This window comes from Muntiacus reevesi, chromosome 4 (genome assembly GCF_963930625.1).
Source record: "Muntiacus reevesi chromosome 4, mMunRee1.1, whole genome shotgun sequence".
NCBI lineage: Eukaryota > Metazoa > Chordata > Mammalia > Artiodactyla > Cervidae > Muntiacus > Muntiacus reevesi.
This window is the reverse complement of record NC_089252.1, coordinates 167,930,763-167,954,910: the sequence shown is the minus strand read 5'-3', so window position 1 is coordinate 167,954,910 and position 24,148 is coordinate 167,930,763. Positions and strand designations below refer to the sequence as shown.

Below are 24,148 nucleotides of genomic sequence, written 5' to 3'. Positions count from 1 at the left end.
TCTCCTGCGCTTAGTTGCCACTGTGTTAAATCCTATATTAGAAGTAAAGTACCACCAAGTTAATCAACTCTTTCCTATATAATTTTTAGTTTTGACTCCCTTGATTAAGAATCCTTAGGATCTAATCACACAGTACTCTCCCAGTTCCATGGCCAAGCCTTGTAGCTGCTTTGGGGTGTAGTCCTATAATCCTTAAGATACTATTTATTTCATACATCTAAATAGGCTGAGAATGAAATGGCAACCCACTCCAGTGTCTTGCCTGGAGAATCCCAGGGACGGGGGAGCCTGGTGGGCTGCCGTCTATGGGGTCGCGCAGAGTCGGACGTGACTGAAGCGACTTAGCAGCAGCAGCAAATAGGCGGATACTTTGCTTTCACTAGTACATACCTTCTGTTGGTATTCCTCTCAACACCACTGAAAAGTTTTAATAAATAGACCACCACACTGTTCCAGAAGCTGTCAGTGCTGGGGGTCCTCACTGCCAGCCAGGTGATGAATAATGCAGCTCTAAAAGTCTATAGTTATACCTGTTTTGTTAGACGCTCCTCGGTACCCACTTTCAAAGGCTGGATTACCTACAAGCAGATTCTGAGAAGTTTAGGGTGTAACATATTTACTAGAAACCAACACGTAAGAAGGGACAGGGCAATTAGCATGACTGGGCAGAAGAGGAATCAAAATCACTGGGTTTTAATACAGCTGCTACACTCCATCACCAGACGCAGGCTGCCCCAAACAGGAGGAGACGTTGGACCATGTGGTTTCCTGCAGCTAAGGCAGAACTTGAAGCTGCTGACATTTGGATGCTTCCTGCAAACCACACTCTCCACATCTGAGCTGCATCTAAGCTGGGATCTAAGAAACACAACTGTGTCTACACATGGAATTTAGTTTTCAAAGGCAGGAGGCAGAACAACAACAACAACAACGAAAACCAAGAAACAAACAACAGACCACCTAGTCCTTTCTTTCTATATCAGACTTGATTCTCCTAAGGAAAACTGTAAGTCCATCAATTTTCTGCTTTGTAATTTTCTACTAGATTCCTCCACTTGGAGAAAGTGATAAAGAAAAAGAGCTAAGGAGGAAAGTGTAGGAACTTGCATTTTCCAAAAATGGCTGCAACATCTTCCACCCTACATGCTTTCTAAAAATGTATCTTTGTTATTCCACCCCTGAAGGTGGAATCTAATTCCTCTTCTCTTTTGTGGTAGGCAAAATGCCTTCCCAAAGATATATACACTCTACCCTAGAGCCTGTGAATATATGTTGTTCACAGGACAGAAGGGTTTACAGAAGTAAATAAGATGATGGGCCCTAAAATATGGAGATTATCCAGGTTGGCTCAACCTAATCACACACATCCTTAAAAGCAGAACTTTTTCCAGCTGGTGCAGGAGAAGAAATGCAGTAAAGAGGAAGTCAGAGAGATTAAAAAACACGAGAAAGACTCCAGACACGGTTGCCTTTTGAAGATGAAGGAGCAATGTGATGAGGAATAGAGGTGACCTTCAGAAGCTGACAGCCGCCATAGAAATGGGGACCTCAGTCCTGCAACTGCAAGGATCTGAATTTTGCAATCAGCCTGAGTGAGCTTGGAAACAAAGTTTTCCCCCAGATTGTGAGACCCTGAGCAGAGGAACCAGTCAAAGTGACTCAGTCTTCTGAACTTATACAATTGTGAGTTCATAAAGTTGTGTTGTTTTAAGCCACTAAATTTGTGATGATTTGTTACAGTAGCAATAGAAAGCTAATATTGACTTATGACTCGCTAGTTACCAGCAGGACAGAATGGAAGAGACACTAAGGAACTTTTGAGTTCAGGTGAAACCCTACCTGGGCCTTGGAAGGCTAGTTCTCACTAGACTGCCTTTAAGAGCACAACCATCATAATGTAAGAATTCCAAACCATAAGGAGAAACCATATCTAGTGTTTCAATAAGGAGACCTTGGAGAATGCAGTCTTTGAGTCACTCCAACCCAGAAACTTACACGTGTGATTGAAGATGCATGTTAATAGATTAGGAGCCTGTACTCTAGTCTTTCCAGTTGAAGCTACAAACATGGAGTACAGGCAAGCCATCCCTCTTCTGAAAACAGACTACATGAGCATAATAAAACTGTTGCTGGTTTATAACACAACCTAAAAATTTTGCACAAAAATAGCAACTGGAGCAGAAAGGAAGGGGGGAAATGCTCTCAAATAAAAGAAGGATAGTTTTTTTAAATCCCATACCTGGAGTGAAAAAAATGTATAAATCCCTCTAAAGTAGTTATGAGATAGAATTTTATTCTCAAGTTATAATCTGGTTGAATGACAGAGGAAGAGAGTAACTTTTCATGCTCTACTCTACAAGGGGATCTATATTGATAGCTCCCACCTGATAAATGGTACTTCTTGCGGTCAATCTTAACCAAACAGAAATTTATTTAAAGTAAGATGTCAGTGAAGTGATTAATTTTCTGCATAAAACTATTTCTTGGTTTTGCAAATGTCCAATTTGTTCTTTAAAAATTAAGGAGACAAACTTAAATATCAAATATTTGATTTAATTTTTATTGAATTATTCTTTAAATTCTATAGTGCTTTATAATGTTCAAATGTTTAACACCCGTGATTTCATACAATCTCATAATAACATTTCTTCCTCTCTATCCATGTATTGACCCTTCCTTCTTCCCTCTCCCCACTGGTAACCACTAGTTTGTTCTCTATATCTGTGATCTACTTATTTTTTATTTATTTTTATTTTTTAATTTTTTCGTGACTTCAGTGTGACTTTACTGAGCATGAAACAAACACCATTTTATTTTTTATTTTATTCACTAGTTTTTTGTACTTTTTAGATTCTACATGTAAGTGATATCATACAGTATTTGCCTTTCTTTGACTTATTTCACTTAGCATAATGAAAATATCAACTCTTAAGTAATATTACATTTTCCTTTCCTATTCAAAATTATGTCAAACAGTTTGCTTTACTTAATTATGCAACTTTATTTCTGAAATAATATTTCCTAAATATATACATATTTTACATACAATACCACCTTTCATTTCTGTTAAGCTTTAAAATTGAGAAATCATTTTCATTTATTACATCTCCTGTTTGACTCTTCTTAATAATAATCAAATCAAGTTTTTATTACTTATGAAGAAAGTAAAATTTAAAGTCTTTGGCAAATGTAGTGTCTTTGCCAAAGTAATGCATTAGTAAAGTGCCTGACTTGACCTATATCCAGTTATTCAGATGACTAGTATCTGAACTGTACTCCTTTTTTAGCACATTTTTAATTTGGTGACTCAGATGGTAAAGAATCTGCTTGCAATGCAGGAGACCTGGGTTCCATCCCTGGGTTGGGAAAATCCCTGGAGAAGGCAATGGCTACCCACTCCAGTATTCTTGCCTGGAGAACTCCAGACAGAGCAGCCTGGTGGGCTACGGGGTTTCAAAGAGACAGACACAATTGAGCAACTAACACTAATTGTTTTTTTAACACATTTTAAATTTTATGTATTAAAAATCAAACTTTATATAACACGTGCCCACAAAAATATTTGTATTTAAATATTCACAAAAGTAAATAATAAAATAATCCAAAAATCTTTAAACATATGAACTGATAAAAAAAATTGTGATATTTCCACTCAATAGAATACTATTCAATAAGGAAAGGAAAAACTACTGATGCTTACACACAACTACATGGATGAATTAAAGAAAAATACGCAGAATAAAAGAAGACAAATAAGAAAGACTATATATAATGTCATTCTGTTTGTATGCCATTTTAGAGTATGGAAAAGCAACTGGTCTATGATGATAAAAACCAGATTAGAAATTGCCTGGGCTTCAGAAAGGATTACATAAAAATAGCATGAGGAAAGTTTTTGGGATGATGGAAATGCTTTATCTCTTGATTAGAGTGATGATTAAATGGGTATATAAATTTGTCAAAATTCACCAAACTGTCCACTTGAAATGCATGTATTTTAATGTAAGTTATAGGTCAATAAATTTTATTTAAAATAAAATAAAGCTGGTATATTGACAAAGATATCCACAATTGTTGCTTGACATCTTTGGCATCATGAAATAAAACTCATTCTCCTTCATAAAGGCTTCTGAGGAAAAAACTCTACATGTCTTTTTTGAAACATGTTTCGGAAGCTCTGGATAACCCTTCAACTCAATAACTAGGATAGTCTATTCCAGTTCAGACTGAAAAACTTATAAAGACTACCATTCAAAAAAACTAATACCCCAGTATTTACGCTCTGATACATGCATACACAATTATGGGGTGGGTGTAATCATAGCATTAGGATCATAAGAAGTCTGTCTGCCTGAGAGAACCACTACTTACATCCAAACACTTATTACAGTGCCTATCAAGTAACAGTTGTTTAATAAATATGTCCAATGAATAAAACTCATGAAGACTGAATTCCATGACAGAAAACCTGCGTTCAGAAATGAAATTCTGAAAAACCAAGGAAAAAAAGACAAAATCAATAAACTTCAGGTGACCACCTATACTGTTAGACTCCAGCACAAACCACAGGCTGAATTTAAACCTACACCACATTTCATATAACAAATCTCACACAGATTATTTCCTGAGAAGAATTTATAAATGATAATTCAAGATCACCATCAATAACTCCCAGGAAAAAAATAAGCCAACACTAAGAAATCATTAGAATTATGTAACAAAATAGCATAAAACAAATAATGTAGTTTGAGTCAATGCCTGGAAGATGGAAATCAGAAAAAGAGCCCCTGAGTGACAAAACTGTATGTGGGTCAATAAGCAACAGTTAGACTGAACATGGAACAACAGATTGGTTCAAAACTGGGAAAGGAGTGAGTCAAGGCTGTATAATGTCACACTGCTTATTTAACTTATATGCAGAGTACATCATGCAAAATGCCGAGCTGGATCAAGATTGCTGGAAAAAATATCAATAACCTCAGATATGCAGATGACACCATCTTTATGGCAGAAAGCAAAGAGGAACTAAAGAGCCTCTTGATGAAGTTGAAACAGGAGAATGAAAAAGCTGGCTTAAAACTCAACATTAAAAAAACAAAGATCATGACATCGTGTCCCATCACTTCATGGCATATAGATGGGGAAACAATGGAAACAGTGACAGATTTGATTTTCTTGAGCTCTAAAATCACTGCAGATGGTGAGTGCACCCATGAAATTAAAAGACACTTGCTCCTTGGAAGAAAAGCTATGACAAACCTAGAAAGTGTATAAAAAAGCAGAAACATTACCTTGCCTACAAAGGTCCATAGAACCAAAGCTGTAGCTTTTCCAGTAGTCATATAAGGATGTGAGAGTTGGACCATAAAGAAGGCTGAGCGCTGAAGAATTTATACTTTTGAACTGTGGTGTTGCAGAAGACTCTTGAGAGTCCCTTGGACTGCAAGGAGATCAAACCAATCAATCCTAAAGGAAATCAGTCCTGCGTATTCATTGGAAGGACTGAGACTGAAGCTGAAGCTGAAGTTCCAATACTTTGGCCACCTGATGTGAAGAACTGACTCATTTGAAAAGATCCTGATGCTGGGAGGGATTGAGGGCAGCAGGAGAATGGGACGACAGAGGATGAGATGGTTGGATGGCCTCACTGACTCAACGGACATGAATCTGAGCAAGCTGTGGGAGACGGTGGAGGACAGGAAAGCAGTTCATGGGGTTGCAAAGAATTGGACAGGACTGTGTGACTGAACATCAGCAAAATGGCAAAAAAAAAAAAAAAAAAAAAAAAACCCACAAAAAAAGGCAAAATGGCTCTAACTTTAGGCAAATAAAACAAACTAAGGCCAGTTGAAAATCTAGTTTTCTGAGAAGCAGGTAGCTGAGAGTATTTTAGCCTGAAGTTGTCTTGTGACCCATGAGGCATTATGTAAATGCAAACAATGACTAACCCTTCAAGGACAGTCCAGTACAAGGCAAGTTACACAAGTTTAAGCTGGCAACTTTAAGCTTGCATTTTCACGCATCTTGACCAAAACTACTCTCCAAAATATTTAAAGTAAACAGTTAGTTATGTTTAGTTAGGGAAAAAAAAATTCCTCCCCATACACAAATACGTTCTTCGTCTTCTAAGAGAAAGTATAATCTCTGTGGATCTTTGCACCCTCAAAGTGCTTGAAAGTACCACAGAGTTCTAAAAAGTGCAGCTCAGGTTAAGCTCCCCCCCACCCCCCGCCAAGACCCCAAGTACAGAAAAAGGCAGAGAAACCCAGCTTCCTTGGTTCCATATTCAGTCAGTCACCATTCATTCATTTAATAAAGTTTATTAAATATGAAGTGCTTATAAAGCATTATTGACAAAATTCTTGCCAGGAAAGTTTATATTATAAAAAATTTTAATCCAAGTTTTTCATTTTATATGCTTTCAGAATAATTAACATATTCATCTGAAGACATCTATAATTAGGCTTATAATTAGAATCCACTAAAATTACTTTATACGTAACATTAAATGCATTGTAAAATTAGAGAAAAAAGGCCAATGCACAGGACTTTAGATGCAGGATCCATTGAGAGATTTTTGGAAACTCAAGAGTCATTTCTTTTGACAAAAGACCTCTCTGGGCTCCTGCACAGTTATTGAAAGGCACCCCATACAACCATGTCCAATATTATTGCTTTTCCTTTTTATTCTTTGTGAGCTGAGACTAGGTTTGCATTCTCCACAATTCTACAAAGCTTCCATAGAAGAGATTTCCAAAGCAGGCTATATAGACGCACTCAAGATATAAATCTACAAGCAGTGGAGTGAGGCCTTTCATATTTTGCATGTCGTATGAAACCAGGTCAGAGCAATCCTATTCACAGCTGCTAGCCAGCTACAATCTCAGCCACAGCAGGCCAGTGGATGGTGGGTGCACGCTCACTTTCACTTAGGCTGCGGGGAATACTGCGGCGTTTAGTCTTCTGTCTGTAGTTAAAACCATTCTATCGGGTGTAGTTAACACACACACACACACACCTGCTTTGGCGTCACAGAGTCTTGTCAGGAAAAGGCTGTTGTCTATCTAGCTGGGAATCAAGATGAGACTGTGATTATATATATAAATATTATATATAGAGAGAGAGCGAGCACATCTTGACTTAAGAACACATTAGAGCCTTCTTGTGAGCTCAATGTATCATTGGGTCATTATGCCTTACAATTTACAATCTTATTAAATAACATCTTCCACTGGTTAGAATAGGCTAGACTGTTCTCATGACACGTAAGTCCTGAAATCTCAATGTCTGAACACACTAATGGTTTCTTGTTCACACAGAGTCCAGTGCAAGTCAAGCAGCTTTCTTTATCATTAGTGACTCCATGTTGGAGTGAAACATGTCTGTCTGAAACATGAGTTTATTTGAGCAGAGAAAGGCAGGGATGAAGGAGAGCTGCTGGTTCTTAATACTCTAGCCAGAAATGATGTAAGTTGCTTTCATTCATACTCTGTTAGAACTAATCACATGACCCCAATATAACTGTAAGAAACCAGGAAATGTAGTAACATGCAGATCATGGATACTATAAGTGCCAAGAGACTTCAGCATGTGTCTGTTCCAGAAATAGTCATACTATCATCCTTTTCCTCCATTGGGCAAACATTATTGATTAACTTCTATCTGCAGGAATTTTGGGCTGGATGTTAAAAGATTATAGAGAAGAATAAAACATCATCGCTACACTCCAACAGCCTAAAAGGCAGGTAGACAGAAAAAAATTACAACATGGCCGAACTGTGAAGCATAAAAAAAGTGTCCCAAATAGAGGCATAGACCATGTTCCATGGGAAAGAGCACAGAGGAAGATGGGAGTTCATTTTTATCAAAAGAATCCTTGAAATGCTAGAGGTGAAGACCTACATGTTGGGCCTTGAAGGGAAAAAAAAAAAAAGGACTTAGACAAGTTTGATATAGAAAAGAGGGTGGGGAGTGAGAAAAGACAGAAAAACTGGAGAAGACAACAGCATGACAGAGGAATGGAGGGGCACAGAGCCTGGAATATGAGGTTGTGGGTGTGTAATAGAAGTTTGGGCTTTATGAGTTTGCATGTTGTGTATATGTTTGCTTGCTCTAGATTATTTAGTCTATCGCTATCCCTTGTTTCTCCTATTGTTATTTCACCTACAAATAGAAATGGAGGCAGAAATTTTACCAAAAATATTTCAAGTTCTGTTCATATGATTTGATTTTCCCCTAAATTGTATTTTTTTCTTAATTTCTGAAGAATATTAAGATTGCAAGTCATAGGAGAAATTGACTGGATTTCCACCTAATACTCTTCACAGATTCCGTTCTAAGCCAACCAAATATTTACACAGCAGGCCTAGCCATAGCAACAAGGCAGTTTAGAAATGAACACCCACATACTAACACTGGGCCATTAGATAAATTGGATCCAGGGTTTTAATTGTTGGAAAAACAAGACTTAAAAAGAAAATTTGCTACAGTTTTGATACAGTGCTATGAGTAATGATGGTTGAGTTTGTAAATGGGTTAAATAGGCCAAGAATATCAGACCGTGAAAAGTACAGGGTGAAAAAGAAATATAGGACAATAAAAGAAAAATCAGAGAGAAGGAAAAGGGTGACTAGAATCTTTCTTTTTCCTTCTCTTCCTTGAAGTAAAATAAAAACGATGAATGAACTAGAAAAATGTCAGTAGTGAACACTCAAGAAAATGACCTTGAAATGTGATTCTTAATGTTTCCTTTTAAAATTTAACATTCTTTTTTTGTGAAAATGAAGTGTACCTTCCATCATTATCAAATGTCTACCATATCTTATCTAAGCGTCAGTGTGCAGATTTTTGTTTGTTTGAAATTAAAGTTCTTTCTGGAATTTCTGCCATAGTTCTTTAGTTCCTAAACTACCCTTCTGTGTGCAATACTATCTTCCAAATTTTTGATGCTGCTAACATTATTAATTCATCTTATATTATCTTCCATCAACTTCACATATATCACCTCACCTAAATCTTTCAAGAGCAATAAAAAGTTGATTTTGTTACTATTTTGTAATAGTAATAAACTATTAGCAGAAAGGAAAATTCCAGCCTACAGACTAGCTGTGGTAGAAGTAAGGCAACGTGAATTTAGCCAACTACTTAGCTTCCACTTGTAAAAAGTGAATAATCTGCCAGCTACAAATTGGCACTTGCCATCTATTGCTACAGGACTAAATCATGAGCTGCTGCAGCTGCTGACCTTCAACACCCCCTGAAAGGAGTTCTGAGTGGAGATTAGGAATGAGGCGCTCTGTGCTCTGAAAAAAACTGGCAGAAAAGGCCTTCAGATAGATATTTTTCAGGAGAAAGTTTTACAAGCCTGATTCTTACATCTTCTCATATCTATAAAAGCATTAAAATCCTTCATGGTGACCTCTACTCCCCGTGACTAGCAGCAACTTTCTGCAAAAACATGTGCTTGTTTGCATGTAACCCCACCTCCACCAAAGTCACATAAATCCTGACCTTCACCCTGGCTCTTCAGGGCTGTTTCCCAGAGCTATCCAAAATGCTGGCTTCCACGCTGGGGACCTCATTTTTCCTCAAATTAAACAACTCACAACTCCTATGTGGTGTATTTTTTCCAGCCAAGAAATCTAATAGTGTTATTGTATTAATTGGGATAATTCATGTAAGTACCTACAACAGTGTCTGACAGCGATAAGCATTTAATAAATAAGTATTTATTATAATTATTACCATAACACCATTTTGATTCTTTTTCCCTTGGGCTTCAAAATTGCAATTATTTCAATTAAATTATCTTGGTGTTTTAGAAATGATTTAATTTCTAGAACAAACAAAAGCTTCTAATAAGTTACAATTTTACCTAAGATGAATGCAACATTTGTATCTCACTTCTTTTTTGGAGCAGGAAAAGGGGAGGGTCAGTTAAATTGACCGAAAATCTGGAAAATTTGGATTGGATTTCTCAAATCTTGGATTTCTCAAATCCAAGATCCTGATTATTCTTCCAGAGTCTTTCTTTTTCTCTAAGTAATACTTCAACTTTAAAAATATTACAGGAAGCCAATGTAAATGTTCATTTCCAGCACTTCCTTTTTCCAACTTCCCCCAAAACATGTCTAGACAGGAGGAGAGAATAAACGTAGAAGAGATCAAACCAAGCCTGATTTTACCATTATCCCTAGCAGTGAGAGCGTGAGCGTGACCGTGTGCCTAGCAAATAACTGTCCTATTTTGAAGAATTAAATACTTTGAAGGACTTCCCCATCCGTCCAGTGATTAAGACTTCTGCTTCCACTGCACGGGGCGCGTGGTTCCGCCCGTGAGGGAACTAGGACCCCCACAGGCCATGTGGCCAAAAAATAAATATATGTAACTTGAGAAACTAAAACGAAATCATTTACAAAAGGCTTTCTCTCACTTGTTTCCCATTTCCAAGTCCTTCTGTGCTACTCCTCCGCCCTCGGGGTAAAATTTACTTTTCCCTTAGAGTGAGTGATGCGGAGGCTGAACCGAATCTCCAGCAGCGCAGTGGTCCCTCTTCCTGCGCCCCCCAGAAGACTTCAGCTGAAGAAGGGCCCCGCACTCGAGCTGCGGGGAGGGTCTTCCGTCTCCGCGCCTTGGGCCAGGCTCCCCTCCTTCGGTTCGGCCTTCCCCGCCCTGCTGCCCAGGGCACCCACACAAAGGTGCCGCGCGCCGGCTCCCAGGGTGGGCGCCAAGCACTTCAGTAAAGCGCGGCCCCGCCGACGCGGAGCCACAGCTCGACCGGTCTGCAGGCGCGCTCTGGGTCAAAACGGAAATCTGCAGAGCGGCGCCCGAGCAGCGCAGCGTCTCCGACAGCCGCCTGGAGCATGCTCAGTCGGCCCGCAGTCAGGGCTGCGGCCGGCGCCCCCCGCGGCCCCGGGTTCGCGCCACGCCCCGGGGGATCGCCGCCGCCCTGCCCGGCCCCCTCCCCCCGGGCCCTCCCCGGCCCCCTCCCCCCGGAGCCCTCCCCCTCCCCCCGGGCCCTCCCCGGCCCCCTCCCCCCGGGCCCTCCCCCTCCCCCCGGAGCCCTCCCCCCCGGGCCCTCCCCGGCCCCCTCCCCCCGGCCCCTCCCCCTCCCCCCCGGCCCCCTCCCCCCCGGGCCCTCCCCGGCCCCCTCCCCTCCGCCCTCCCCCCGGGCCCCCCCCTCCCCCCGGAGCCCTCCCCCTCCCCCCGGGCCCTCCCCGGCCCCCTCCCCCCGGGCCCTCCCCGGCCCTCCCCCGGTGGCGCGGCGCGCGCTCCTCGGCATCCACTAGGGCGCTCGGCCGCCGCGCCTCCCCTCCCCGCCGCCGCCTCCTCCTCCACCTCCGGCGGCGGGCGAGGACTCGTCCGGGGCCAGAAATAAATAAATAATTCCAGTCACCCTTTGCTAGCGAGGCGAACTGGCGGCGGACGGACCGCTGCAGCGCCCACCCCAGGGCCGGAGACCGGGTCAAGTAAGTCACACCCCGGGAGGAAACGAGGAGCCGGAGGAGGAGGGGACGCTGGCGCAGAGGCGGGCGAGCGCGCGCCTGTCACCCGAGCTGCCCGGCGAACGGCACGCGCGTGTGAAAATAGTGGCCAGTCTGTGACACGCGCGCCAAAGCCGAGTTTGCCGGCGAGCCCTTATATAGACAAAACTCCCCGCAGCGGCCGCCGGAGAGCTGGCGTCACCGGAGCGCGCGGGCGGCAACGCGGGACCCGCGGGGGCGCAGGCGGGCGCGGGCTCCGGGCGCGCGCGCGTCGGGCAGGGCGTCCCGAGGGTCCCGCGCGGTGGGCGCTCCGCGCCGCCGGCCGCCGGGGGCCGCACCTGGAGCTCGGGCTCCGAGGCGCCCCCTACCCCCTTCTTGGACCTGCGAGTCTCCCCGGCACGTCCCCACCTGGCGCCTCTCCGCAGCATCTCGGCCGCGCCCGCCAGCACAGCGGGGTGACCCAGGCCGGAGAAGCCGGGTGTTGGGCGGCGGCGGGCGTGGGGCTGAGGGTGTATGGAGAGCCTCCTCTTTAGCAGATGGTCGCACTCGGAGGCTGGCAAGAGGGGCGAGATACCGGGGTGGGGGCGGGTGAGATCTGTTCTGTTTGGGGTCCCAGGTAGCCTGGCGGGGGCGAGGCTGAAGGAGAGAAAGGTGTAAGGGAGAAACACACCCGGGGACAGAAAAGAATCGCGCGTTAACGCGGGCGGAGGAGGGCCTGCGCCTCCGGGCTGTGTTTCCTGGCAGAGCTGCGGCGCCACGCTGGGGGTGCCAGGCCCAGCCAGGTAGCGAGCAGGCTGCTGAGGCGGCTCACGTGTGAACTGCCTCCTTCGCGGGCGGATGCTGCTGGGGCGGCTGCTGTCTGTCTCCACCCCGATTTTCTCCCGAACTTCCGCGAAATTGCAGACGGGTCTTGGCAGGGCGGGGTGGGGGTGCGGGGGGTTGTGACCGAGGCCACCTTCCCGGTAGGGCTGAGGAGGGGAATTGGTGATCTGCGTCAGGGATGTTAAGATTACACACGCAACACGCGCGGGAGAGGAGACGTACTCTACAAGTGCCTCTGGCGGTAGTAGTGAAGCTAGGCTGTCGTATCTTCTTTCTCGGGTGTGTTCAGGGGCACAGCGGGCGGGTAAAACCACGCGCTGTGATGAGGGTGGTGCGGAAGGCGTGGGCAGAAGGAAGCAGTGAGCGCTAGCTGCCCTTTCCTGGCGCCCAGTGCTTCAAATCCAAACTGGGAACTCAGGAGGGCGCAGACTTTCAGCGGACCCTTGGCTTGTCCGTGCTGTGTCATTGGAATCCCGAGTACGAAGTGTGCATTTTGGGGGAACTTGGCTGAAAACTTAGAGCTAGGTTCTGGGAGCAGAGACTGATGGGGGTTGAATGAGGTGACCCTTTCATGGCCCTGGTGAGGCAATCTTAGCCCCAGTTTCTGCTTCTGGGCACATTGCGTTTAAAGCAATCTAAGTCAGCCGGCAACGGGATGATCTCAGTAAAAGGGAAAGATTACTTAGGCAACTCAGGGTGTTGTGTAACAACTCATAAAGTCAGAAATTAGATTTTTTGTGTGTGTGTGCAAAATTCACATCAGCAGTTTGCAATTACGTACTCCCCTCCCCTTTGGGCTGTTTCAGTAAGTGAACGGAAATTTTAACACTTGTTTCTGTGTCCAAATTAGTGCCCTTTCCTATAAACGCTCAGTTTATTTGTAGACGTGCATTTACTCTTTTATAACATCTAGCTGATATTTTTGGCCTTGAGCCCTCCTGAAGGGAAAAAGAGCAAAGAAACTGAAAGAAATATCCTTTATGGAGAGTTATATTCTTGGATCATGGATCAGAAGTAAAAGAAGTCTCCTGCAACTGCTTTTCATTATATATTCATTTATCAAACTTTTTTTTTTTGAGACATTCACGTGGAAAAAGGTAATTAACTTTAGAGTTGGACCTGGATTTCAAGCTCACTTCTTCACTTTTGTAAGACTAAGAAATTATTTAACACTCTTATCCTTAGTTTTTCTTATTCATACAATGAAATTAGTGGTATTTACCCCGAAGTGCTATTGTGAGGAATAAAGTGTACTGAAAACACCTGAAAAATCCACTAGCTAAGGTGGTCCAGTGATCCCGAATCCGCCTTCCGGTACAGGGGACCGGGCTCTTCCTGGTCCAGAAAGATCCCGCATCCCTCAGGGCAGCGGATCCTGCGCACCCCAGCTGTTGAGCCCACGTGCTGCAACTGCTGAAGCCCACTTGACCCAGAGCCCCGGCTGCTCAACCAGAGGAGCCGCTGCGATGAGGAGCCCCAACAGCACGCTGAGGAGGAGCGCCTGCTCCTGGCAACCAGAGAGCAACAAAGACCCAGCGCTGCCAGAAGTAAAATAAAGAAAACTCTATTTTGACAAAAATAAACTAGCTATTTTTGAAACCCTAAAATCACTCCAGACACTGCAGTGTGGTTACAAAGATGAACAAGGTTGGAATTCTGCTCTCAAAAATAAACCAAAACCATCTAGTCATCCGGGCTGATCTTCTGTCCTCTTTGCCGTTTGTTTCCTTCTCAATGGAAGAAGCATGTATCTCAAGGCATTTGAAAGGATGTAGCAGTTTTAAGAAATGTAAGATGTGCTCAGAGGCACGTTTGAGAAGAGCACCTTGCTCCAGGAAGCTGTGTGTTCAGCCCCATCCATTTGCCCGTTGACCCCGTATAAACAAGTAGCGGAGGATTTTCTGTTGTTATGAAGGCAGGACATCCCTTCCCTGAAGAATGTCTTAGCTAATGGATTTCTTTCTTTTCTTTTTTTTTTATTTTAAGAGGTTGAGCAGCAAGTTTTTTCTGCACTTTGGACAGACTTATCCCCTCACCCCGAGAGGCCCAAGAGTATAGTCCCTGTAACGCTTTCTCTATAATGCTCACCATGTTCTGGGCGCTGTCTGTTACCTCCTTTTCTCACTGTAACAATCCTAAGAGGAGGATCTGTCGACATTCACATTTACGGAAGAGGCGCAGAGTTAAGAAGCTGACTCCAAGTGCCCAGCTCGCACGTGGCTGAGCGGGGGTGAGCGCCCACGTGGGCGGTGACCAGCCGCTGCGTAGTGTGGCTTCTGCTGCTTGAAGCTGATGGAGGCAGGCACTGCGTCTGTCGTGTTCTTCCTTCCTCGTGTGGTGCCTGGCGGGTGATAGTCCTGAGCAACTGATTATAGAAAAAGTGAAGCAAGGAGGGGGGGAGAAACAGGAAGCGTGAGCATCCTTTCCTGCCCACAACTCTCAGTCTGTTGGGGAATTCCTCCTGGAACTCTGCCCTGGGGGCGGGAGAGTTGAGGGTCTTTTTATGATTTCTTTGCCTTGTCCTTTGTTATTTACACTGGGTGAGCACAAGCATAGAAATAAGTCAATGTGTGGTCTCTGATTCACACTCATGTATAGCAGAGGCCCCCACAATATTGTAAAGCAGTTATCCTCCAATAAAAAATAAACGTAAAAAATCCAAATCTTTCATACTTGCATTAACTCTTGTTTTAAAAGGTGCGGGGCCTCTCCTGGTGGTCCAGTGGCTAAGACTCTGCGCTCCCAATGCCGGGGTCCGGGTTCCATCCCTGATCAGGGAACCAGATCCCACATGCCAGCCAAGTAAATAAATGTTTTTTTTTTTTTTTTTTAATAATTTTTTTTAAACAAAAAGATCCCCAGGTGACTCATAGGTATAAAGTTTGAGAAGCAATGAATAAATGTTTTTTTTTTTTTAAAAAGGTAATTAGTGTCAGGCATTAAATATTTGGCCTTAAGACGAATAGGTTTTTATAAGGTTCACTGGTTTATTCTTCTTAACAGATTTTTTGGGAACCCTTTGAAAAGCAAACTTTCTCAGTAGATGGCATGATAGTGCTGAATTGCATAATAAGACATTGAATGAACTCTCACTGAGAGGTCATCCTTGTTGACTTTCTCAAAATTATTTGGATCAAAGTATGTAGGAATGTGTTGAGAAACAACTGCACACACTAAATCTCCGTGAGTAATAGAACTTCCTTTTAAAAGCTTACAGAGAAAGCTTCATTTTCTCAATAGGCCTCTGAAATGGTGAATACAGGGTCCTAATCTACCTACGTGGAAGAGTCACTTGTTTTTATTAACCTTTATTGAAATCCCAGATAAGTTCATGAAAATGTTACAAGGCATTTGGGTGACAATTACAAGATGCTGGTGTAAAGATATTTTTGTTAAAAGTTTTGTGCAGTTAAGATAGTTCCACAAAAAAATGACATACTCTCTGGTTTAGTAGGGCTTCCCGGGTGGCTCAGTGGTAACGAATCTGTCTGCCAATGCAGGAGTTGCGGGTTCATTCCCTAGGTCAGCGGGATACCCTGGAGAAAGAAATGGAAACCCTCTCTGGTATTCTTGCCTGGGAAATCCCATGGACAGAGGAGCCTGGTGGGCTGCAGACCATGGATTTGCAAAAGAGTCAGACATGACTTAGCAACTAAACAACAATAATTTGGTTTAGTTATCTGAGCTGCTGATTAATGTTTGGTCATGTTTGGAATTAAACCATGGCATTTAATTTAAAAAATTAAAAATTTCAATTGAAAGTATCTAGTATGTAACTAGAAAGTATCTACCATTGTAACACAGAAATATTTCTTTAGATAAGTAAAGGTCTGTACAAAATATTGGCATTTTCAAAAAGTGTTTACATTAAACATTGGCTGTTTCACACCTAATAACACAATGACATGTAGTATTATTAATCATCCACACTCCTAAACAGTTTCTAATTAGACTTAATGTATAGAAGAGTTATAAGTTGTAAGAAGCTGCTCTACTAAGTAATTTATTTGAAGACTTATTTCTTTTGGAACTAGATTAGACATGAATAAACAGTAAAACTGAAAGGCATGCATTCACTTGAAAAGTTTCTAAGGGATGAATTGTATTAATAATGTTTGCCTGTGTTTGAAATTGATTCTCCAAAATGTCAGAAACTGAAGTTCTGTCAGTTTTTCTGAAATATACAAAAGGTACATTCAGTGACAGGCTTCCCTTGTAGCTCAGTCGGTAAAGAATCTGCCTGTAAGGCAGGAGACCCAGTTTGATCACTGGGTTGGGAAGATCCCCTGGAGAAGGAAATGGCAGCCCACTCCAGTATCCTTGCCTGGAGAATCCCAAGGACGGAGAAGCCTGGCAGGCTACAGTCTATGGTGTCGGAAGCAGTCAGACAAGACTGAGCGACTAAACCACCACCACCGCAACATTCAGTGATAAACAGTGTTTCTCGACAGGAGACAGCGTTGGCATTTTGGGCAGGGCTCTTTTGCATGGTGTAGGAATGCCGCTTTTATTGCAGGACACTTGGTGTCTGTGACCCCTACCCTCCATATGCTGATAGTTTGCCCTTAGTCATAATTACCAAAAGTGTCCCCTGACATTGAAGACACTTTTTGGAAGAAAGGTACTATATGTGATTGAAAATTATTGGCCAGTAAAATCAAATTGAAAATGTTTAAGGACATTATCTTTGAAATCGGTCTATCTTCCAGTAAGAAATTCTTTTCTGTTTTCTTCAAAGGATAAAAAGAGTAATATGTGAAAGTACTTTGAAGGAGTGAGTTCTTCCTTGTAAAATATATTAAGTATTAACATTTTATAATCAGGTTATAACTGACCTCTGAGGCTCTAAATCTCCACTGACCACACTGTTCACAGCCTTTGGCAGTGTTGGCACTGCTGCTTCTTAAACTCCTCTTGATTTCTAGGTGCTCTTTGCGCTTCTCCTGCTTCTCTGATTGCTCATTAGTGGCTTCCTCTTCGACTTTCCTTTCATGTCATAGCTCAGCTGGTAAGGACTCTGCCTGCAATGCTGGAGACCCCTCCTGGTTCGATTCTTGGATTGGGAAGACCCTCTGGAGAAGGGATAGGCTACTCACTCCACTATTCTTGGGCTTCCCTTGTGGCTCAGATGATAAAGAATGCTCCTGCAATGCAGGAGAGTTGGATTCGATCTCTGGGTCAGGAAAATCCCCTGGAGAAGGGAATGGACACCCACTCCAATTTTCTTGCCTGGAGAATTCCATGGACAGAGGAGCCTGGCAGGCTCAAAGGGTCAGACACGACTGAGCGACGTGCCCTTTCACCTACTCACTCAAATATGTGCTCCTCAATTTCTGTTTCGAATTCTCTTGTCTAAATTTGATCCATTGGCAGAGCTTGTCCTCTCTTGGACTGTGCTTTGACCTCAGTAGGAGTAACACTCAAGCCATTATCTTCAACCCTGACCTTCTCATAGCTGTGGCCAGAACTCTCCGGATGCCTGCTGGACAGCTCCCGTCTTCTGCGCTGCAGACGCCGCCAGCATCCTGCGGTCTCTTCTGAACACTCTTCTTTGCTTCTGTCGGCTCCCTTTCTTTTATTGGTATTAGTATTCCAATCTAGAACAAGAACCTCAAGCCACCCACCCCCTGCCCCGGCCGTGTATTTTACAGTCAGTTGCTAAGACATTCAAATTACTTCTTTCATCGGTGTCCTCATTTCTGATGATGCCGGAGTCCAGGCACTTTTGACATAGTACTTAGACTCACGCCCTAGTCCCTTAGCTGATGTCCTTGCTAATAGTTTGTCAGTGTACTAGTTAATTCTGTGTGTGCCTGCAGATACTCTCACTGAAACACACCTCCCTTTCCTGTATGTTAATAACATTGTGACTCCCATTTCCTAGGTCTAAGGACCAACATTTCAATCTCTGTGTTTCCGACAATCTTTTCCAAGCTCATCTCCCACTGCCACCATCCTCAGGTCAAACTGAACTGCCCCCTGTGCCTCATTTATTTTCATTCTGTCTCCTGCCTCCACCTTTTTGGCCATGCTGTTCTTTCATCTTAAAATGCTCTAGCCTCCTGCTGTTTCCATGTCTAGCTTCAGCCTTCAAAGCGGGGTGTAAACACCACATTCAAATTTTCTCTGAAGCCTCTGGATAGGTACAAGAAGCTTTTTTAAGACTTCAGTATGTGTATTGCAAACTCCAGGGGACAGTAGAGGACAGAGGAGCCTGGCATGCTGCAGTCCATGGGGTCACAGAGCGTCAGACACGACTCAGCCACTGACAACAACAGATGTGTACTCAGGCAGCCTGTTCTTTCAAAGGCGGTTCCAGCTGTGACTGCATTCTTCTTCCTGCTGCCGAGGGTCCTTAGCTTTCTGGCGGCACACAAAATAAATCTTTTTCTGGGTTGATTGACAGCCTGTACATTTGTGGTGACAGCTCACGTGTCTTATGTTTTCTCTATGAATGTAACATATTCACTTTTCTACCTCTTCTTTATGTGACCTGGTTAAGCTTGTTTTTAGGGCTGCTATGTTTCTGGAAGCGTTCAAGTTTAGGAAAGTCCGTTTATGTACAAAATAGTTGAAGGCTGAAAATGGTTGTTTATGAATATAAGTGTTTGATCACCTGCTCATGATCTCACTGGCCATTGGTGTCATCTTTTCTCAGATGAAATTAGAAGGTGGGAAATAAAGGCATACAGCGAGATCTGCCTTTGGAAGGGCCCACCGTTACCTCAGAGCTGAACATTTTCTTTCTGTGGCCCATTACGCTGAGCATAATGAATGAATAAATGAATAAACACTGGAAGGGGAGAAAGAAGGAAGCTCATTTTAAATTTTGTTTACAATTAGAAATTAGCCCCTCAATAAAATTACTTGTCTTTGCAGATTCATGCCATACGAGGTAAAGAACCTAACACGCTGTATGTATGTGTGTGTGTGTGTAATAAGTGAATTTAGAGACCAAAGATGTGGCTCTTAGGTAAAGCTATAGAGATTACTTTGAGTAAAAATAGCTTGCCTTTATCTAGGACTTCTACATGCCAGGCATCATTTTACATATTCATCTTACACATTTTTAACTAATTTAATCCTCCAAGCCTTATGAGAAAACATTATTATGACCCTTATTTTACAGGTGAGGGAATTAGGGCCAGAGGTTAAGTATCTTGCCCAAGGTTGTCACATCTTGTCAGTGGAGGGATCTGGTCCTGAATCTATTAACCACAATGTACCTTCTCAATATTAGTATTTTAAAATATGCAATTCTGCACAGGATTTTAAGAGATTCTAGAGGAAGGAAGTTTGAGAGATGTTAAAAAAAGAAAAACTAGTCAAGGATAACAGGGCTTGATCTGTTAAAACACAGAGTTGGAAGAATGAATGATAGGACTTCCTTACTCTTTAAAGGAAATATCTGGAACCAAACTAAAAGGCTTCGAGACAATAATGACCTCTTCTCACTTGTGGACTCAAGGAGGCTGGGGACCCATTAGGGACTGAATAAACAGTAATTCCAGGATTCGATCCCTTCAGCACAGGTAGCAAGATGATGGGGTGGGGGTGTGCAGAGGGTGGCAGGACTCCTGTGCATACTCCAGGCTGTGGGCAGCGGTGGGTACATGAACAGTGGGGCATCTGGAGAATTCTCATGGACATGTACCTGTCACATCTGCCGTGAAGTGGGATTTTGAATAAAGCCTCTGACATATTTCAAGCCGGAGAATGTAATCCTTTAATAACAACTATTTATTCATCCACTGTGCTCCAGACACCGTTTTAGATGTTAGAGATGGCTGTGAATAAAACAGTAAGCTCCTCTTCGTCTCGAGTCACACAAATCATGGAACCTATTTTCATAGCAAGTTTAAGCAATTTCTGTCTTTCCATCAGGTTTGCGTAGAGCTCCAGGGTCCTGTGCCCTCTGGTCTGTCTTATTCTGTGGGTCTCTCTTTTCTCTTTCCCTTTTTTCTCCATCACCGTGTCACATGTTGGGTCAGAGTCTTTGTGGATAGATAGACAGACCTTGGTGGAATTTTGATTTAGCCACATCTCAGCTGTTTAACCCAAATCAAGCTATGTAAACCTTCAGAGCCTCAGTTGCCTCATTTTTAAAAATGGAAACAATAAAGCCTATATCACAGGATTGCTGCTGGAGAGTAAAAAAATAATGCAGGTAACATAAGTGGTAATCATAATTATTTTTCTTTTATCTCTACTAATATTTTTGGTCCTTTTTGAGGCAGAGCCTCTTTATACTTGAAAAATCCTCTTCTGCGCACAGTTATTTATGAATTATAATATTATTTTCACAGCCTGATCCAAGTAAGAAATTCAAAGAACAACAACTCATTGACCTTATAGTAATATGGGTGTTTCCCATATAGACAAAGCTCTGTTTCTTTTTTTTTTAACTCTGGGTTTTGACACATATATAGGAAGATAATTCAACATCGATATTGATGGTGCAAAAATATTTAAGTGCTGAATTTTTCGCATAGACACAAAATTAGTAACATCAACTGGGAATATATCCCAAAGGAGTTTTAAGATGGAAATTCCTGACTTTCCATTTAAAAGTAGTAGCACATATAAACACATTTAAAGACTGTGGCAAAGGGAAAAACACTAGCGATTATGCTATCACGATTTAGAGGTGTTTGTTCATACTAAGATACAAACCTATGTCAACTATTGTGCTTTTTTTTAAAGCAACGTTTAAGTGCTTCCTATGTGTCTGATCTTTTAAGAATAGAATTTCTATTCCTCATTATTACCAAGTAAGACATATGCAGGTAGAAAAAAAACTCAGCTAGAGGAGGCTGCCCGTTAGAGAACCCCGGAGGTCAGTGTCTCAGTAGACGTTCCAGTGCAGCTAGGCTGCTAATGGCAACTAGATCTTGCTTGCATATGTTAAGTCAATTTAAATCAGTAAATAATTGAGCATTGCTCCATGAAATAATCTGCACAGAAACTCGAAAAGATTATGTCTAAGTCATCTTTCCTGATCTCCCTAAGGAGACTAATTTCAGAGACATTCTCTGTGTGGGGAGTTAAAGGAACAATCAAGTAGGATTGAGTGTCAAAATCATAGAACATTGATTGTTTGCAACATGGTTAACCAAGTATAAATAATCCTTGAGCTGCATCTGGTCTCCTTCCTGTTCATATAAATAAAAAGTTTTCTTCTGGAATATAACCACACCCATTTGTTTCTGTTTTCTGAGGCAGATTGAGTTCAATAGTTGTGATTAAATCTGCTAATCCTAAAATATTTTTCAGTTTAGAGAAAACTTTCAATTTAGAGAAAAATATCCTTCAGTTTAGAGAAAAATCTTTCAGTTTAGAGAAGTGTATTTGTTGACCCCTGCTCTAGGATTCCAGAAGGAGACTTTGCTATGTAATGGAGTGATCAAAGAAAGCGTCAGTGAAAGAAGTGGAAACGTTTTAGAGCTGAGAGATGAATAGTCTAAGTAAAATGAGGTCCATAGCTCTTAACTCTGCCTCTTGAGGTTCAGTTATTTGTAATGTCCTCCTTTTTCTGTAGTGCCGCTTCCTAGTACCATATGAATTCCAGGTATTTATTGTCTGGTGTCTTCAATGTAGCAATAAAATGCTTGAATGTGTTTTCCTAAAGCTATGGCCTCTTTCAGAAGAAAAACAGTCAGTGTACCAGTTTCTTTTTCTGAACTTAAAAAGTGGCAGATACTGCAGGAATATTTGCATATTCCTAATTGATAGGACAGCGTAATAAGTAGGTAGGAAAAGGTGAACAATTCAGAAGAAACCGCAGGGGATATAAGACAATGGAAGCCCATCCCCTGTGGACCACGTTAGCATCCCTCTGGAGAGTCACCTGGCCCCTGTGCCCTGGGGAGCACATGAATTACACACAGCAATGGCCTTCTACTGGAGGATTTAGTAATGTCAGATCTCAAGTTCATCTAAAAATTGTTTCCTTTTTTATTGTTAATTTTCCTAGTAACGTGGTAATTTAAAGATAAAAACACTTCAATGAGGGAGCATGCAAAATTTATTGTTTTAAATTTATTTTTACCAACAACAGTTTTATTACTCTATTAACCTTTGTGGGCCCATTATCTACATGTGTTTTCAACTATTTCAAAAAAGGCCATATACACTTATATAGCTGTATTACCAATTTAAAAATCTCATTCTAAATGCTTAGAAACCTAATTATTACTGTTCATTGGGATACTTCAGTATCAAAATTGTTATGCATATTTGATCTGTAACTTTCATTTAAGAGTAAATGTTCCCTCCAACTTTTTAAGGATATAATCAGTTTTAAATTGGGCTTCCCCAGTGGCTCTACAATAAAGAATCTGCCTGCCAGTGACGGAGACAAAGGAGACACAGGTTTGATCCCAGGGCTGGGCAGATCCCCTGGAGAAGAGAATGGCAACCCACTCCAGTACTCTTGCCTGGGAAATCCCGTGGACAGAGGAGCCTGGCGGGCTACAGTCCATGGGGTCACAAAACTATTTTAAATTATTTCACATTTTATTAAACATCTTACTTTAGTAGTTTTTGTCTTAAAGCAGTACTACTAACATCTCCTCAGCAATACAGTGAGATACTGAGCTGTGGTCTATAAAATCTAAATGGAAAGATGTGATTTTTTAGTCTTCTCTTGGCATTCAAAGGATTTACATACTTAGATTTTTGGAATTTGAAAAGAAAGAAGAGAAGACACGTATTCAGAGATATAGCTGCAGGGGCTTACAGATATCACCTCACAGAATCCAGAAAGTCATTATCTGACAACATCAACAGCCCTGTTACATGATTATCCTGTATCGTTTTCACTAATTTAGGAAGAAAGGGAGCATCTGATGTGTCAGGGGGGTTAGCTCTATTTCCAAAATCCACATTTTCCCCTCTGTTCCGTGTAGTCGTCCCAGGTGGGAGTAGACTCCTCCCTCTCTGCACACACATTTTATAGAGAAGGGAACTTGTGGGGAAGATAATAGAGAAACACTTAGAATTCTGTCCTTTTTGAATGTGCTGTTTTTAAAAGAGTCCTGCTTTTAAATATGAAATTCACACCTCTAAGTCTTTCACACAAAACAAACCAAACATGAAGAGGACAAGAGAAATGTTGGCAAAATTGCATTTTGTCTCTCTTTCGTATTGTCAGTCCGTTTGGGTTGTTGTGACAAAATACCGCAGCCTGGGTAGCTTATAAACAACACATTCATTTCTCAGGGTCCTAGAAGCTGGAAGTCAGAGATCAGGGTGCCCGTGTGGCTGGGCGAGGGTCTGCTCTGGGCTGCAGACTCTTAGCTGTGTCCTGGCACTGCGGAAGGGGCTCTGGAGCGCTGTGAGGTCTGTGTCTGTGTGCTAAGAGGCTGAAGTCATGGCCAGCGCTCTGTGACTCCGTGGGCGGTAGCCCCCCAGGCTCCTCTGTCCATGGGATTCTCTAGGCAAGAATCCTGGAGTGGGTTGCTGTGCCCTCCTCCAGGGGATCTTCCAGGGGTTGAACCTGCTTCCTTATGTCTCCTGCAGGTGGGTTCTTTACCTCTAGTGCCACCTGCGAAATCCTCTGGGGGTCTATAGTAGAGTACTGATTCCATTGATGAGGGCTCCATCCTCATGACCTAAACACCTCACAAAGGCCTTACCTCCTGAAATGATTGCCTTGGGCATAAGATTTGATCATGAGTTTGGGGGGCCACAAGCATTCAGACCATAGCATGCATGAATAATCCTTTCAAAAATGTCAGCTCTGTGAACTGTGCATTTTTGGGATGAATGCTAGTACCAAGAAATTGAGAAAAAATGGATAACAGTATTTAATGAAGGCTATGTTTAAATAAATTGGGATCTGA

At 42.4% G+C, this 24,148-nt stretch overlaps 1 protein-coding gene across 1 annotated transcript in view; it reads left to right on the top strand.

The window, feature by feature from the left end:
- Positions 1-11,275: 11,275 nt before the first annotated feature.
- SLC16A7 (solute carrier family 16 member 7) overlaps positions 11,276-24,148 on the top strand; it is a 178,930-nt gene continuing 166,057 nt past the window's right edge. Inside the window, exon 1 of the mRNA XM_065934734.1 lies at positions 11,276-11,468. The gene's annotated coding sequence lies outside the window, so the exon portion shown is untranslated. The remainder of the gene's footprint in view (positions 11,469-24,148) is intronic.